Source organism: Carassius gibelio, chromosome A22 (assembly GCF_023724105.1).
Source record: "Carassius gibelio isolate Cgi1373 ecotype wild population from Czech Republic chromosome A22, carGib1.2-hapl.c, whole genome shotgun sequence".
NCBI classification, from domain to species: domain Eukaryota; kingdom Metazoa; phylum Chordata; class Actinopteri; order Cypriniformes; family Cyprinidae; genus Carassius; species Carassius gibelio.
The window spans coordinates 14,572,137-14,587,885 of record NC_068392.1 but is presented as its reverse complement, the minus strand read 5'-3'; the positions used below and the strand labels follow the sequence as shown (position 1 = coordinate 14,587,885).

The 15,749-nt window shown below is 36.3% G+C and overlaps 1 protein-coding gene across 1 annotated transcript in view; it reads left to right on the top strand.

Moving 5' to 3' along the window:
- Positions 1-15,749, top strand: part of LOC127942477 (adhesion G-protein coupled receptor G7-like) — a 163,515-nt gene that overhangs the window by 67,652 nt on the left and 80,114 nt on the right. The window lies entirely within an intron of this gene.

The following is a 15,749-nucleotide window of genomic DNA, read 5'->3' as shown; positions in this document are numbered from 1 at the left end:
TATACTCATATTGTACAAGTTAACTTGATAGAAATTTCAGATATTACTATGCAGACAATCCTTTAACCTTTACTTTAGTATTTTATTGGACTTGCTATAGAACAAATTATAAATAAATAAAACTAAAAATAAATACATCTGTAAATGCATGTGGTTTGTTTTATTTATTATTTGTGGCTCTCAAGTTTCAGCCAATGTGAAACAACACATACTGTAACTACAGTTTAGAGTAATATTTGTTATTATTAACCCCTTAAGCTCAGGGGCATTTTTCACAAAGTGCCTTGGCTTTTTTTTTTCATGTGACATCAGACTGAGTTTTTTAAAACAAAACAAACAATCTAGAATAGCTGAAAATGTTGGCAGTTTCCAATGATATAAGACAATTGAATCTGTGACGAGCACTTTACGAGTTATGAGCGATTTTATACTTTTGATCACTGTACCTCTGTCAGGCCGATTGAGGTGAGCCTTTGTGATGTTGCAGATGGGTTGGGTACTACCATTTTTAAATGTAAATGATTAGTCTAAAAAAATACAGCAAATCATTATTTACTTATGTCTTTTTCATTTTCTTTACACTCTGTTTGTACAACTTGTATGTCTGACTGTTTTCCATAATTTGCATGTTTTCATTTCCATATGTAGGGTAAACACTGCATGTCAGAGTCAATTTTTTAAAAACTTTACATTCAGGTACAGCACAGAACACTACACATAATGTAATGTCATGTAATACCGAATACCATCCTCATTGTCTTGAGAAACATTTTCTTCTTCATTGTGCATGATATTGACATATCAGCAGTCGCTACAATCAGTCAACTCCTGAACGCAAGTCATGAGATGTACTCTTCTGTTAATCATACTGCAATTTCTGAGTAACAAAACATTTCACACTCGCTGATTTGCCACTGACAGTACCATCTAATAGCATATGCAAAATTCATAACCACTCTATTTTATGTCTGACGTCAGATTGTGTTTGTCCAGAATAACACAGACTCTATAGAAACACTCTCTGCGTGAGAAACAAAATCCATTGTTGGCGCAACCGAAAATGGCAGAGCAGTCACTGAAGGGACAAAAGCCAATTTGAGCCAATTAAGAGTTCAAAATGGGGGGAAATATCATTATGATTTTTTTTTTTCTCTAATACACATTGGCCACAATGAATGCCCCCCTTTTATTCAATACTTTTTGAAACCTCCATTTGCCATGTCTACATTTTCTCCTATAATGCCTGATGTGGTTAGAGAACACCTGACAAGAGATCAGAGACCATGTTGGTGCTTCTCCTCTTCAGTTCACTCCTCTCATTTTCTGTAGGGTTCAGGTCAGAGGACTGGAAATGGCTATAGCAGAAGCTTGGTTTTGAGCTCAGTGAGCCACTTCTGTGTTGTTTTTGAGGTTTGTGTTTGGATTATTGTACAGTTGGATGATTCAAACATGGTCCATTATAAGATTTCTAACAGAGTCAGTCACTTACTGATTTTTTTTATCTGTTGGTATTTGATATAATCAAATATGACATGTATCTAAACAAGATGTCCAGGACCTCCAGCAGAAATATAGGCCCACAACATCAAACATACAGCAGTATATTTCATTGTACACATGGGGTACTTTTTATCCCTGTTTTCACCAAACCCATCTTGAGTGTTTACTGCTAAAAAGCTAATTTTTAGTTTCATCTGATCATAGAAGCCAGTCCCATTTGGAGTTCCAGTCGTGTCTGATAACTGAATATGCTTTAGTATGTTTTTGAATGAGCTGTGATAATTTTTCTTCTAACCCTCCCAAACATGTGGTGATGCACTGTAGTTTATATTTTGTTTTTGTTTTTTTTAAGGTTTTCTGAACCTGAGATTCAACTGTTTTCTGCAATCTGTTTCCCTGTTTCCCTGATGGTGGAAATGTGAAGTTTCACTGCTCTAGCTCTTTTCGTAAAGCCACTTCAGTAATTTGTGAAGCTCAATTATCTTTTGCTCCACATCAGAAATATATTCTTTGGTTTTTCTCATTGTGATGGATGATTAAGGAAGGGAATTTGGGCTTTGTTTTCCCTCCTCTTAATATTTCTGTGAAACAGGTAGCCATGGTTGGATAGTTTCATGTGTATAATCACGCCGGAGAGCTCAAAATTGTGAATATGAATGGGTGTATACTTTAGAGATATTTTACTCATAAGAATTTCTAGGGGGGGCAATAATTGTGTCCAACGAGTATTTTATTTCATAATGATATTTCCCCCAATTTTAAATGTGATGCAGAGGCTTGTCCCTCATACCTTGAGAAGAGGGACAAACATAAACTGAGCTTTCTCATTGGAAATTGTCACACCAAGCATATTCAGAGCCCTCAAGCACCAAACACACATGCTTCTCACCATGATACATAATGCACAGATCAAGTGTGTATTCAAGAATCAGAAATCTCGGACATGGAGGAACACACTTTCTAAAATACTCACTTGCCATGGTATCTCCGTAATGCCTTCACACGAACTGTCAAACAAATGATTCATAAAGAAAACAAAAGTTGATGATGTGTTCGGTAGGTCCCGTATTATACTTCCGGGCAACCACCTGTGACATTACAGGCTATGTGTGGACCCCTGAAGAGCCAATCACAGCAGTGGTGTTTGCCGCTGTTTCTGCACATGTTAACACCCCTTTCACATCTTCACATTTCTTACATATAATTTTTTTTTTTTCCCCCAGTGAGGATAGAAAATTATAATTTTTTTTTTAAATATTGAACCTTTTTTTGGTAAAGCAAAACTAACTTTATAAGTTAACTTGAGAAACAATATAAAAATCTGGAACTGCATTTCATGACCCCATTAAAAGTGTATAGAACAGTGGTCTCCAACCCTGTTCCTGGAGAGCTCCTGTCCTTCAGATTTCAGCTTAAAACCCAATCAAATACACCTGAACTAGCTAATCAAGGTGTTCAGGGATAATTACAGACAGGTGTGTTTGAGCAGGGTTTGAACTGAAGTTTGCAGGACGGTAGCTCTCCAGGAGCAGGGTTGGAGACCTCTGTTATGGAACTATACTGTGATTCTCTTCATTATCAAATACATAGACACAGGCCCATACAAGTATGGTATTGATAAATTAATACATTGTTGAACTTTCAGGCCGATTCAGCAATGTCCCTCAATGACTTTGTCTGCGTGTTTTGAAGTTATGGTAAACCGTACTGGATTAGTGATGGTTGCACAAAATCTGAGAGTACCTTGGGACATGCAGTTTGCAGCTGTAAAAAAACCACACAAAAAAAACAAACTTTGCTATTCTGATGGTAAGAAAAATATATGCAAAGATGTAAATACAATTTATATTTCACTTAAAGAGTTAGTTCACCCAAAAAATGAAAATTATATAATTAATAACTCACCCTCATGTCGTTCCAAACCCGTAAGACCTTCGTTCATCTTTGGAGCACAGTTTAAGATATTTTAGATTAAGTCCGAGAGCTTTCTGTCCTTGAATGGAAAATATTCCAAACATTATTCTGTTGAAAACTAAAGAAGATATTTTGAAGATTGTTGGTAACCAAACATTGATGGTAACCAGTGACTTATATTGGTAAGAAAAACATATTTATATACTATGGAAGTCGAAGGCTGTTTTTACCAGCAGCTGTTTGGTTACTAACATTCATCAGAACAGTCGTTTTTAATGTTGGCAGCTGGGTTCAGTGTATGTCACTTTTAACAGCTCTACCCACAAGCTAAAACAATTACTGAAGAGAGAAAAAAGAGAGAGAAATTATGTAAGTAGTTCTGACAGGATGCTGAGGAAAAAAAACACTAAACTCTCGGCATGAAAGTTCTCATCTCGTTGTCTGAATGTTCAGCACGTGCACGGCTGCATATAGTCTAATATATTTATTTACTATAAAGGCAGAAGCGTTTATTTATCATAATGGTTTACTGCTTTTGGGAGTTCGTGCTTTTGGCCGTTAGTGTTAACAGTGTTGAGATGTGCCGTTAATTTGCCTGAAAGCAATTTGCATCTAATACAAGGCTCACTTTGAATAACAAAATTAAGTTGAGTAATTTATCTTTAAACGTGACACATGCCAATCTTTTACACAATGCAGTGTTTACTTGGACATGAAATCAGTTTGTTTGGCAGTGGCACATTAGTAGAGTGCACGCACGCATAGTCGTATTGTGATATTAATCGCGTGCGCGCGCCTGCTTTGAATCTCTCCAGAATATTCAACAAAGATTTGATCTTATGTAAAGAGATATTTAGGTTGTGTATACAAATGTAAATTATTCACAAAATATCATTACCTATCTACACACATTTGGCACAAAAATTTAAATAATATACTCTCATGCCATCTCCAGATGTATAGACTTTCTTAGCATGAGGGTGTTTTTCTTCTAAATAAAGAAAGTCAATTATATCTGTGATGGCGATTTATAAAAATTTTGGGTTTGGACTGTCCATTTAAAATAGCCTACATTTTCATAATTACGACTATACTTTCTGCCAATTAGGAAAATGATACGACCTGCCCGACCAAACATGTTTCTTGTCATTTTTGGTTTTTACAAAACATTTCACATTATCGTGTCCATAGCTCTTTTTTAATGCAAATACATCATGCCAAACTCAACATATGAGATCCTCCTACATAAGTCATAACCAGACATTTTCAGATCTGGATGATTAATGGGATGATGATGGATCGCTCCATGCTGCTGTTCATATTTCTTTCAGGTAAAGGATTATTGTAACATTACAGATTAACTTTCAGAAAAATAGATGAGTTATTTCTATCTTTTTAGATGTAGGTATATATATATATATATATATATATATATATATATATATATATATATATATATATATATATATATATATATATATATATATGTAGTGTGTGTGTGTGTGTGTATGTGTGTGTGTGGTTTATGTCAATAGTAAAGTTATCACTGTTAACATATATTTTAATACAAAAAATAAATTAAGTTTGATTAAGTCCAAATAATTAAGCAGAACCAATAAAACTGCATAAATAGACTGCAAATAAACTGACTACAACCTGTAGAAGAACCATTTCGGTTCCCAAGAACCTCCCTGTGAAAACTCTAAAAAAAACAATTATGTTATGGTATGATGTTTTTATTTTTATTTTTTAATCTACACTTTAAAAAATATAATTTCTTTATTGGCAGCTTTGGTTCCATTAAATCTTTGCATTGCACAACATGTTCTTTAAAGTGGGAAATATTTGTTAGATTATTACAATGTTCCTCACTGAAATAAAATAAAATAAAATAAAATGGTTCTTTTAAGAACTCACTGAAAGATTATTTTGGGAACAATAAAGGGTTGCAGAAACCATAATGGTTCTTTTATGGCAGTGGATCTCAATTCCAGTCCTTGTGTCCTTGTGAACCACCATTTGGCATGTCTCTCTTAATTAACATCTGATTCAGATAACCAGCTTGTTAGAATAGAGCTCCATGAATGAACTGTGTTTTGATTAACATGAACATTCATTCACAGATTTGCACTACACCATTTCCTGCAGCGTCTTCACACACAGATAAAACTTACAAGAGAAGTGTGACATAGTATACCTTCATAAATATATAAAATTTAAATTCAAATCATGCACACTTTAATGCCCTTTGAATGGAACATATACATTCCCTTTGAACTGGAATCATGGTGGAATATCCTGTGATGTCCACTTCTCAGGGCACTAACGGTAGAATAGAACAAATTAAGCGATGAGAGAAACAAACAAAATGTGCAAAGTGGTGGTACACGAGGACTGGAAATGAGAATCACTGTTCTATAGTATACTGCAAAAACACACTTTTGGAACTTTCATGTGTTAGATTAAGCTATATTTGGCTAAACAGTAGTTTCCAGTGGCTCGCCAATGTACTAGATTTCTGTAAAACAGGGGTTTTCAAACTGTGGGTCGCGACCCATTTGTGGGTCACAGAATGGAACAAGGTGGGTCGCACAGTCACTTGGCTGCAGCTAAATTTGTTTCAATGACACACACACACTGACACAGTTCAGTCTTGGGCTGCACGATGTAGCCTACCAACATTAATTACGAACTGCATCCTTAGTGTGATTTTCGAATTGCAATTAAGTCCACGTGCATTGCGTGTTTTGAAGCGCGGGCGTGCACGAGTTGTAATAACAGTGAAGGTATCAGAGCAATATCATTAAAAGGTTCAATCGGTCCGCATTATTAAAGAGAAACAATTTTTTCACTTCAATACACTATTCTGCATGAGATTGCATACACCAGAAAATTCTAATGTTACGAAAACGGTTTTAGGTAGGCCATGTTCAATTTATTTTCTATCGTCTGTTTGAAATCTGCACTGTTTTCGTTCGGGAAACGGTTTGTAAAAATCATTTCACATGTACAGGGTGAGTAGGGCACAAACGCAGGGTTAATTGTAACACTACAAGATTTAAACATTTCCACATAACAAAATGTACAAAATTTTGCAATATTTCCTTGATGTATCATCTCTGTTTAGAGAAAAATTTGCCAAAGTTCAGAAATCTTTTGAATATATTGCTTTTCTAAAAGAGTGTTGGATTGTGCTCCATTCTCGCCGACACACACGGAAGGATCATGAATCCATTTTCTGCAACAAAACACAGCAGTGCAGATTACAGTTCACTGGAGTGAGCTTATTTCACGTTTTTATGGACATTTCATATTTTAAGGTCTGTACACAAAAAATACAACTTAAGTACTGGTAGTGAAATTTTTCAGTTGTACTCTAAAATAAAATGGTTATTAATTATTAGTGGTTCTTAAATACTTAATTTCTATCATCAAACGTTCAAGTAGGAATAGGCTTAAAGTAATTTCAACCGTTTTTTTTTTTTTTTTTTTTATTTTGGTGGGGCGTGAAATAAATTAAACTTGTCTAGGTGGGTCGTGTAATGGAAAAGTTTGGAAACCCCTCCTCTAATAAATAAAATAAGTAAGCTTGATCAAAGTTCTTGTGTGGAGAAGAACGTATTAAAGGTAGCAGTGTAGCAGGTCTTAAGCAGTGATGTTAGTATGCCATCCTCCGAACAATCTTAACCCAAAGTACTGGCTGTAAGACCAGACCTTTATACCTGGTAACACATGTGCTACAAATGCCGCGTTTCCACCGAAATTACCCGGAACATTATTACCAGGAACTTTTTATCCCAGGAACTTTTTCCCCCCAGACCTGTTGCTTTCTGCGTTTCCACCGCGGTGTAAAGTACCGGGAAGATTAGGCAAATGACTGGTGACGTAGGTCTGCGCGCGTTTCTCAATACAAAGTACCGCTGATTTAAAAAAAAAAAAAAAAAAAAAAAAAGTACGCTGATTTTGGACGTGCATCATCGGTAGTTAGTTCAGACTTTGTGCATTCGACTGGGGAGTGTGATGTCCACAATGACGCAAGTCCGGTAAAAATATAAACAGCAGCGTACTTGATAACTTCAGTCAGCTCGTCTTGGCTACTGCAATTTTCCTAACTGTGTATTTACAATAAAACGAAATAGGATATCAAATACTACTGCCTCCTTTGGTTTTCATTTAAGCATAATAACAGCTGCAGAAATGTACTTAGTTCAGGGATATGTGCAGCCATTACAATGAAAGAAAATATTATATAGACTTGCCTTTTTTATTTTCATTTGAACATATAGATAAATTGAATACAGACCAAAGAAAATCTGTTAGATTTACCCCGCAGCTGAATTATATTTTATGTTTCACCACTGAAGAGACATCAGAGCCAGCGGCACATATCAGAAGGTCTATCCAAGGTGAGGCTGCTTCTCGGCGGATAGATGATCACTGAGCTCCCGCTGATTGCGTGGAGCTCACCGTCTCAGAGATCGGCGAAACAGATTTTTAAATAGGCGCTGTCTTTATAAATAAACAACAGATTTGAGTTTTAAACAACTACATTCTCGCCTGAAATACTTTTAAAATTACATTTCATGACACAATAACAGTAATATTTTGAAAATGTTAATCTGAATAAATGGTGGTTGAACTCAACCAATGCTGCGTGTACTCAACCAATCAGGATGTTTAGAGCCAAAGTCCCGCCCCCAAAACTTCCTGAACTTTGAAAAAGTACCACCTCACCAGCAGGGACTTTCTGAGGGGCATTTTTTTACCCGGAACATTATTTAGTTCCTAGTTCCTGCGGTGGAAACACACCAAGTACCAGGCCAAAGTCCCTAGTTCCTGGGTAAAGTTCCTGCGGTAGAAACGCGGCTAAGCAATACAACACCCCATGGAGAGCCAATGATAGTGTAACCTCATGATGACCTGATCTCCCATGGAGAGCCCATGATGCACTAACGTAATGCTGACCTAATGGGCTAATTATATGGACCATTTAGGCCACATTTTTGTAAACGGCTTGAGTTGATAGCATCTGAGACAAAGTCACAATGTAAATGCATCTGACTAAAGATACACATAATTTTTCACATGGATGTTAAATGTTCTTCATGGAACCATTAATGCCAATAAAGAACCTTTACTTTTAAGAGTGTAGCTGTTGATAGGACAATGATATATTGTTTAAAAACAATATATGATACCGTATTGTACCAAAAATATAGTGCTGATCTAAACTGAATTGTTTTCTTCTGTTTGAACAGCATTTATTAATGAGAGGTTACTGTATGTCAATGGACAAAGATCTGCTATTCCTACTGCAACTACCAATCCTTCTAAAATCCCTGTTGTCACTACTACCAATCCTACTAAAATGCTCACTACTTCCAATCCTTCTAAAATCCCTGTTGATACTACTACCAATCCTACTAGAATCCTCACTACTACCAATCCTTCTAAAATCCCTGTTGATACTACTACCAATCCTACTAGAATCCTCACTACTACCAATCCTTCTAAAATCCCTGTTGATACTACTACCAATCCTACTAGAATCCTCACTACTACCAATCCTTCTAAAATCCCTGTTGATACTACTACCAATCCTACTAGAATCCTCACTACTACCAATCCTTCTAAAATCCCTGTTGATACTACTACCAATCCTACTAGAATCCTCACTACTACCAATCCTTCTAAAATCCCTGTTGATACTACTACCAATCCTACTAGAATCCTCACTACTACCAATCCTTCTAAAATCCCTGTTGATACTACTACCAATCCTACTAGAATCCTCACTACTACCAATCCTTCTAAAATCCCTGTTGATACTACTACCAATCCTACTAGAATCCTCACTACTACCAATCCTTCTAAAATCCCTGTTGATACTACTACCAATCCTACTAGAATCCTCACTACTACCAATCCTTCTAAAATCGCTGTTGTCACTACTACCAATCCTACTAAAATCCTCACTACTACCAATCCTACTAAAATCCCTATTGTCACTACTACCAATCCTACTAAAATCCTCACTACTACCAATCCTTCTAAAATCCCTGTTGATACTACTACCAATCCTACTAGAATCCTCACTACTACCAATCCTTCTAAAATCCCTGTTGTCACTACTACCAATCCTACTAGAATCCTCACTACTACCAATCCTACTAAAATCCCTATTGTCACTACTACCAATCCTACTAAAATCCTCACTACTACCAATCCTTCTAAAATACCTATTGTCACTACTACCAATCCTACTAAAATCCTCACTACTACCAATCCTACTAAAATCCCTGTTGTCACCACTACCAATCCTACTAAAATCCTAACTACGACCAATCCTTCTAAAATCCCTGTTGTCACCACTACCAATCCTACTAAAATCCTCACTACTACCAATCCTTATAAAATCCCTGTTGTCACTACAACCAATCCTTCTAAAATCCTCACTACTACCAATCCTACTAAAATCCCTGTTGTCACTACTACCAATCCTACTAAAATCACTGTTGTCACTACTCCCACTTCAACCACTTCGTCAACATCAACTACCATCCCTAACCAGCTTTTGACCACTTTTCAACCTACAGGTATGTACTTCAGATTTCTCTTAAATTCTGGGCTGTAATGTGAAACTGTTTCAAGTATTTTTGTTTAGGATGACTTATTAGTTTCATTGCAGGTAATACCTGTCCAGAGGAAAAACTCAACGGTTTGATCTTCCCACTGACAGTGATTGGTCAGATTAACTATTCAACACAGCTTTGCCCTCCAGGAACAGCCAGTGGTATGTAGTATTACGAAATAAACAGTCATAAATACAAAAAAATGATATATTAGCATTACTGAGGGATATAAAATAAAAAAATAATAGTAAATGTACTTAATTTGTGTCAGAAGTTGTTTGAGTCAGAAATGCATAGCAACATATGTTTAACTGCAATTATTTTAGTCGGGGTTTGATATTTTTTTGGTTTGTGTTCTTGAAGCAAGCATGTTTAACTCTTCTTGTGTGTCTTTCGTGTCTTCTGTAGCTGGTTTTCCAATGGGCTCAGCTCAGTGTTTGAATTCACCACTTTTCCCTGCATTTGGTGGAATTAAACTTCTGGACTGTGGCTTGAACCTGGAGGTGTTAGAAAGCAAAGTCAATGTTTGTATTTATGTCTTTGAAATTCAATAGGGGACACTGGTTGACAATTTGAACAAATTCACATTCATTTTGAATGAGAAAAGTTGATCCGGGTGTTACTTTAGTATCATCAGCATTTATTAATGTTTTGAATTAGTTTTAATTACATTTAATTTTTTTCATTTAGCACTGTTTATTATTATATTATCCATTTTTTATGTTACAATTTCATCCTATTCCATACATTTCTTGTATAACATATAATGCTTTTTGAGTTTTTGGCAGTTTAATGGTTTCATTAAGAGTTTAATTCCTGTTTGCAAACACATTACTTATGCCAAAAAAATCTGGTTGATTTCTTTGTCGTCAAATGTAAAACAAAATGTAAAAAAAAAAGAAAAAAAAAATAGTAAAAAAATATTACAGCTGCCTCAGGGTTACTGTAGTAATTATTATTATTGTTTTGAACTCTGGCATTTTGAGTGCTTTTGTTTTGGTTGAAAAAAATATTTTGTTTTAGGCAACTGTGGAACAGAATATGTACGTTGCCTCCAGTGTCCAGATGCTCACGTCCAAACCTGAGCAGCTGACGTCTCAGAACATCACTTCAGCTGCTACAATTGTCAACAACCTACTGTCTGCCAGCATGTTAAATGAGGTAAAAATGTACAACCAATACAATATCTTCATTTGTCTGACAGTGTGACTAGATTAAAATCATTTTATAGAAATTTAATAATTTTGTAATAATAATGATGATATATCTTTTATACAGTCAGTTGCAGAGTCAGTGGTGGCCACCATCAGTCAGCTCATGAACACTGATAAAGACAGATACTCTGAAGACACTTACAATGCTCTCGAGAAGTATTTACACTCCACACATACAAACACAACACACTGTGAATGTTTTACAGAAACAAAACCACACATTTCTGTGTAAAGCAATTACAAATATATATATAGTGCTGCAAATTTGTGAACCCTTTATTTTCTGCGTACATTTGACCCAACATATAATTAGATTTTTACACAATTCCAGAAAGTAGACAAAGAGAAACTAATCAAACAAAGGAGACAGAAACATATACTTTGTCATTTATTTATTAAAATAATCCAGGGTGTTAAATATTTGGGAGTGGCAAAAGTATGTGAATCTGGTGTCTCTGGTGTAACCCCCTTTTGCAGCAGTAAGTTTTGCTTAAGTTTAGTTGATTTAACTCTTTTTTTTTTATCTGCTGTTGGTTAATTAATGTGACCCGGAAGCTGTTTGGCCAAGAATAAATGGTTAAATTGATCTCCTGGCTTGCATATCCTTTTTATGTTGTTTAACCCATTCCTGATCGAGTCTTTTAAAAGTCGGGATCGTTATGTTTAATGTAACTGCAGATCAGTCCTGCACAACATCTTGAAGGAGTTTTAGACCATTCCTCAACATAGAACCACTTCAGCTTTCTGATGTTGGTGGGTTTCCTTCTATGAACTGCTTGTTTATGGTCCTTTCACAAAATTTCAATTTAATTAAGGGTCTGGAAATGACACACTTCCACAAACATGACCAAACTTTGAAAGGTCCCTGTTCTTTAAATAAAACAGGGCACACTCTGACACCTGATAGCCATCTCACTGGTTAAAACAGATATTCTCTAATTTCACCTTCAAATTAAAAGCTATTCTTAGAGATTCACAGATATATAATATTGGATAAATTTCAGGAATAAAAAATGACACAGTTTATATTTCCATATCATTTGATTGATTGGGTTCTCTTTATCAACTTTCAGGACTTGCATGGAAATCTGATGATTTTTTTTTTGGTGGGTTGTATTTATGCAGAAATATAGACCATTCTAAAGGGTTCACAAACTTTCAAGCATAACTATGAATAAAATATAATAAAAATTGAAAAGGCCAAGGTGAGATTAAACAAGAACTGGCTCCGTAGAGTAGCTATCGCTGATTGAGGGATGAACGCTAAACAATACTCGTGAGTGAATGGTGGTGTGAGACTGATTTGTATTCTGTTTGTTATTGGTAGCAGCTGTGTGTGACTGGTTTCAGGTGAACTTGTGATTAGTGCAATGGAGCATGGGAAATGTAGTCCAGGGTGATGTGTAACAGTCAGACTAAAAAGAAACAGACTGAAAAGAAGACCACCACATAGGAACATAAGACCACTTGAAATTAGTGGATAGACAGATAATTTAGAATTAGACACACTAGGGGAAACAGAACAAGCAGACAGTTCCTGAATGGTCTCGATGGAAGTGACAGGGTTAATGAGAAAGACATGGGGTGTGTTCACAGACAGCCTTTTTGGCCAAAACTGAATGGGTAGAGAGTTCACAGATGGCCTCCTCGTACGGAACAGAACAGGGAGAGAGTTCACGGACAGCCTCCATAGTCATGAAAGGACAGGAGGAGAGTTTAATAATGACATTCTTGGCCAGAACAGATAGTTCACAGAGTTTATCACTGGGCACCACCACCGCATAAGGAACTGAGGCATGTGCCCCCATCTCGGAAGTTTCAGCAGCCTGCGCCGCCACCTCTGAAGAGACTGCAGTGGACACCATGGCCTTTGGGGGCACAGCAGCAGATACCGCTACCTCTGCAGCTTAAGCTGCCACCTCTAATGATGTTGTAGCCAGTGCTGCCAGCTCTAGCAAATCGGTGGTGGTGTGCAGGGCCCATATACACAATAAAGCAACTCCCCATAGGCAAGTGCTGCAGACAGGAGAATGACTTCATGGGCAGGAGGACTAGAGTGATTTGGTTTGGGGATAACAGCTGTGCGTAATGACACCAGCGGTGGATCCCCCACACTGGATACCAGTTGGGAGTAACGATGAACTGACTTTTGATTTCTGGTTGCAGCAGACAGGAAGTAACCAGACTTTGGATAATCAGCTGTGATGTGACGGGACTCTGGATGATCAGCTGTGATGTGATGAGACTCTTGAAGACCAGCTGTGACTTGTCTTGACTCAGGAAGATCAGTTATGACTTTAATTGACTCAGGAAGATCAGCTGTGACTTGACTTGATTCAGGAAGATCCGTTGTGACTTGAATTGACTCAGGAAGATCAGCTCTGACTTGACTTGACTCAGGAAGATCTGTTGTGACTTGAATTGACTCAGGAAGATCAGCTCTGACTTGACTTGACTCAGGAAGATCAGTTATGACTTGAATTGACTCAGGAAGATGAGTGGTGTCTTGACTTGGTTCAGGAAGATCAGCTGTGTCTTGTCTTGATGTATTGTTGTGTCTGCCATTTTGTGAACATAATTTAATGCGGCCACCATTTCACATATGAGTGCAGTGTCGCATTCCTCTTCGATGATCAGTAAACAAAGAGCCAAATATATTGCAATATCCATACCTGGCCAGTGTCCACATGAAAAGCTACCAGATACTGGTGTGGCCAAGTATTTTGTTATGAGGGGTCAGGGACGAGAGATGAGTAGATCCATTTGCAAGCTTTTATTCAAAGATGTGGTCATAACAGGTGAGGGTCAAACAATGGCAAACAGGTATATTGAGAGCAAGACAAAAAAGGATTCCAAAATGGGCGTGGTCTATCAGTGGCTAACAATATCCTGAGGGCGAAGCAAATGAGAAAATACAAATAACAACTATAGTCCAGGCAGGGGGAAAAACAGAGTCTGAAACAGCAAGACAAAAGGGTAATCCAGAATCACAGGCAAGAATCTAAACACAGAAAAACAGGCAAGGTGAGACTAAACAAGAACTATAGAGTCTTTAGCTGCTCTATAGAATAGCTATGGCTGAATGAGGGATAAACGCAAAACAATACTCAGCAGTGAATGGTGGTGTGAGACAGATTTGTTTACTGTATCTTATTGGTTGCAGCTGTGTATGATTGGTTTCAGATGAACTTGTGATTAGTGGATTGGAGCATGTGAAAAATGTATTCCAGGGTGATGTGTAACAGTCTGTAAGGTGTGAGAGTCAACATTTACACTTATATATATTTATTACTCAACAAAACTTCAGAAAAACAGATACCATGGTAAACTTAAATTCTTGATGTGTAAAACATTAAAATAATGAAGAAAATGACTAAGAATTGTATTATTAATATCATTGTTAGGCAACTATTATTAATATTGTTGTTGTTGTAGTTGTTAAGATAAATATGTGTAACTTCTGCATGTGTAATTTCTGTAGTCTCACGAAGACTTTGGAGGATTTTGCTTTAAACATGAGTAAAATTAACTCTAGTGTACTGGTGCAACCAAACCTAGTGGTGCAAAGCATCGAATTGCCAAATTGGACCCCACAAGTTCAGTTCTACTCTGCAAAAGGTCAGTGTCGAAACCTCAGATAAAGCTTATATAAAGTGTAATTATTATACAATTATTATATCTGTGATGATATCAGAAAGACATTTAAACTAAACTAAGCTGCATTTAACTAGGACTGTCAGAGTATTCTCCTGAAAGAACTGGTCTGGGTACAGACGCTGCTAACATGGCATCCTCTTCAGGACGTCCCGTTGATCTCATGTTAAATATCAAACTACTGAATGATTCCCAGAATGACTTGGGTACCATTTACATTTCTGTTCTCATTTTGAGGGATATATTAAAAGTCAAAGTATTGAAAATCTTTTGCTTCTGTTTCCTCATAGGTAACAGAAATCTAGGTATTGGAGTGGTGCTTTATGAAAATGATCAGTTTTTCAACTCAAAACAATTTAATAGTGAACTCAATACCAAGAGAAGGGTGGTGTCGGCCAGTCTGTCAGACAGAAGCTTGCTTGATAACGTGGAGTTCACCATCAGGCCAGAGGTAAATGACTGTAAAGTCATGATGATTACATAAAATGTTGCTGCTTCTCAGTTACTCATGTTATTGGTCACTAAATCATATACATATGATTTAACATACAGTCAGTCGTTACTTCAAAATAAACACTGTCAAGGTGAAGTGATCTTATACTGCTCTTATACTGTATTATACTGCAAATTTTGCAGCAACTTGGACCCCACAAATTATATATATATATATATATATATATATATCTATGTATATATATATATATATATATATATATATATATATATATATATATATATATATATATATATATACGTCTGAATATTTTAATAAATTAATATATAATTGAAACAATTCAACATACTTTTTAAAATCATCATTTTAATAATATGTAAT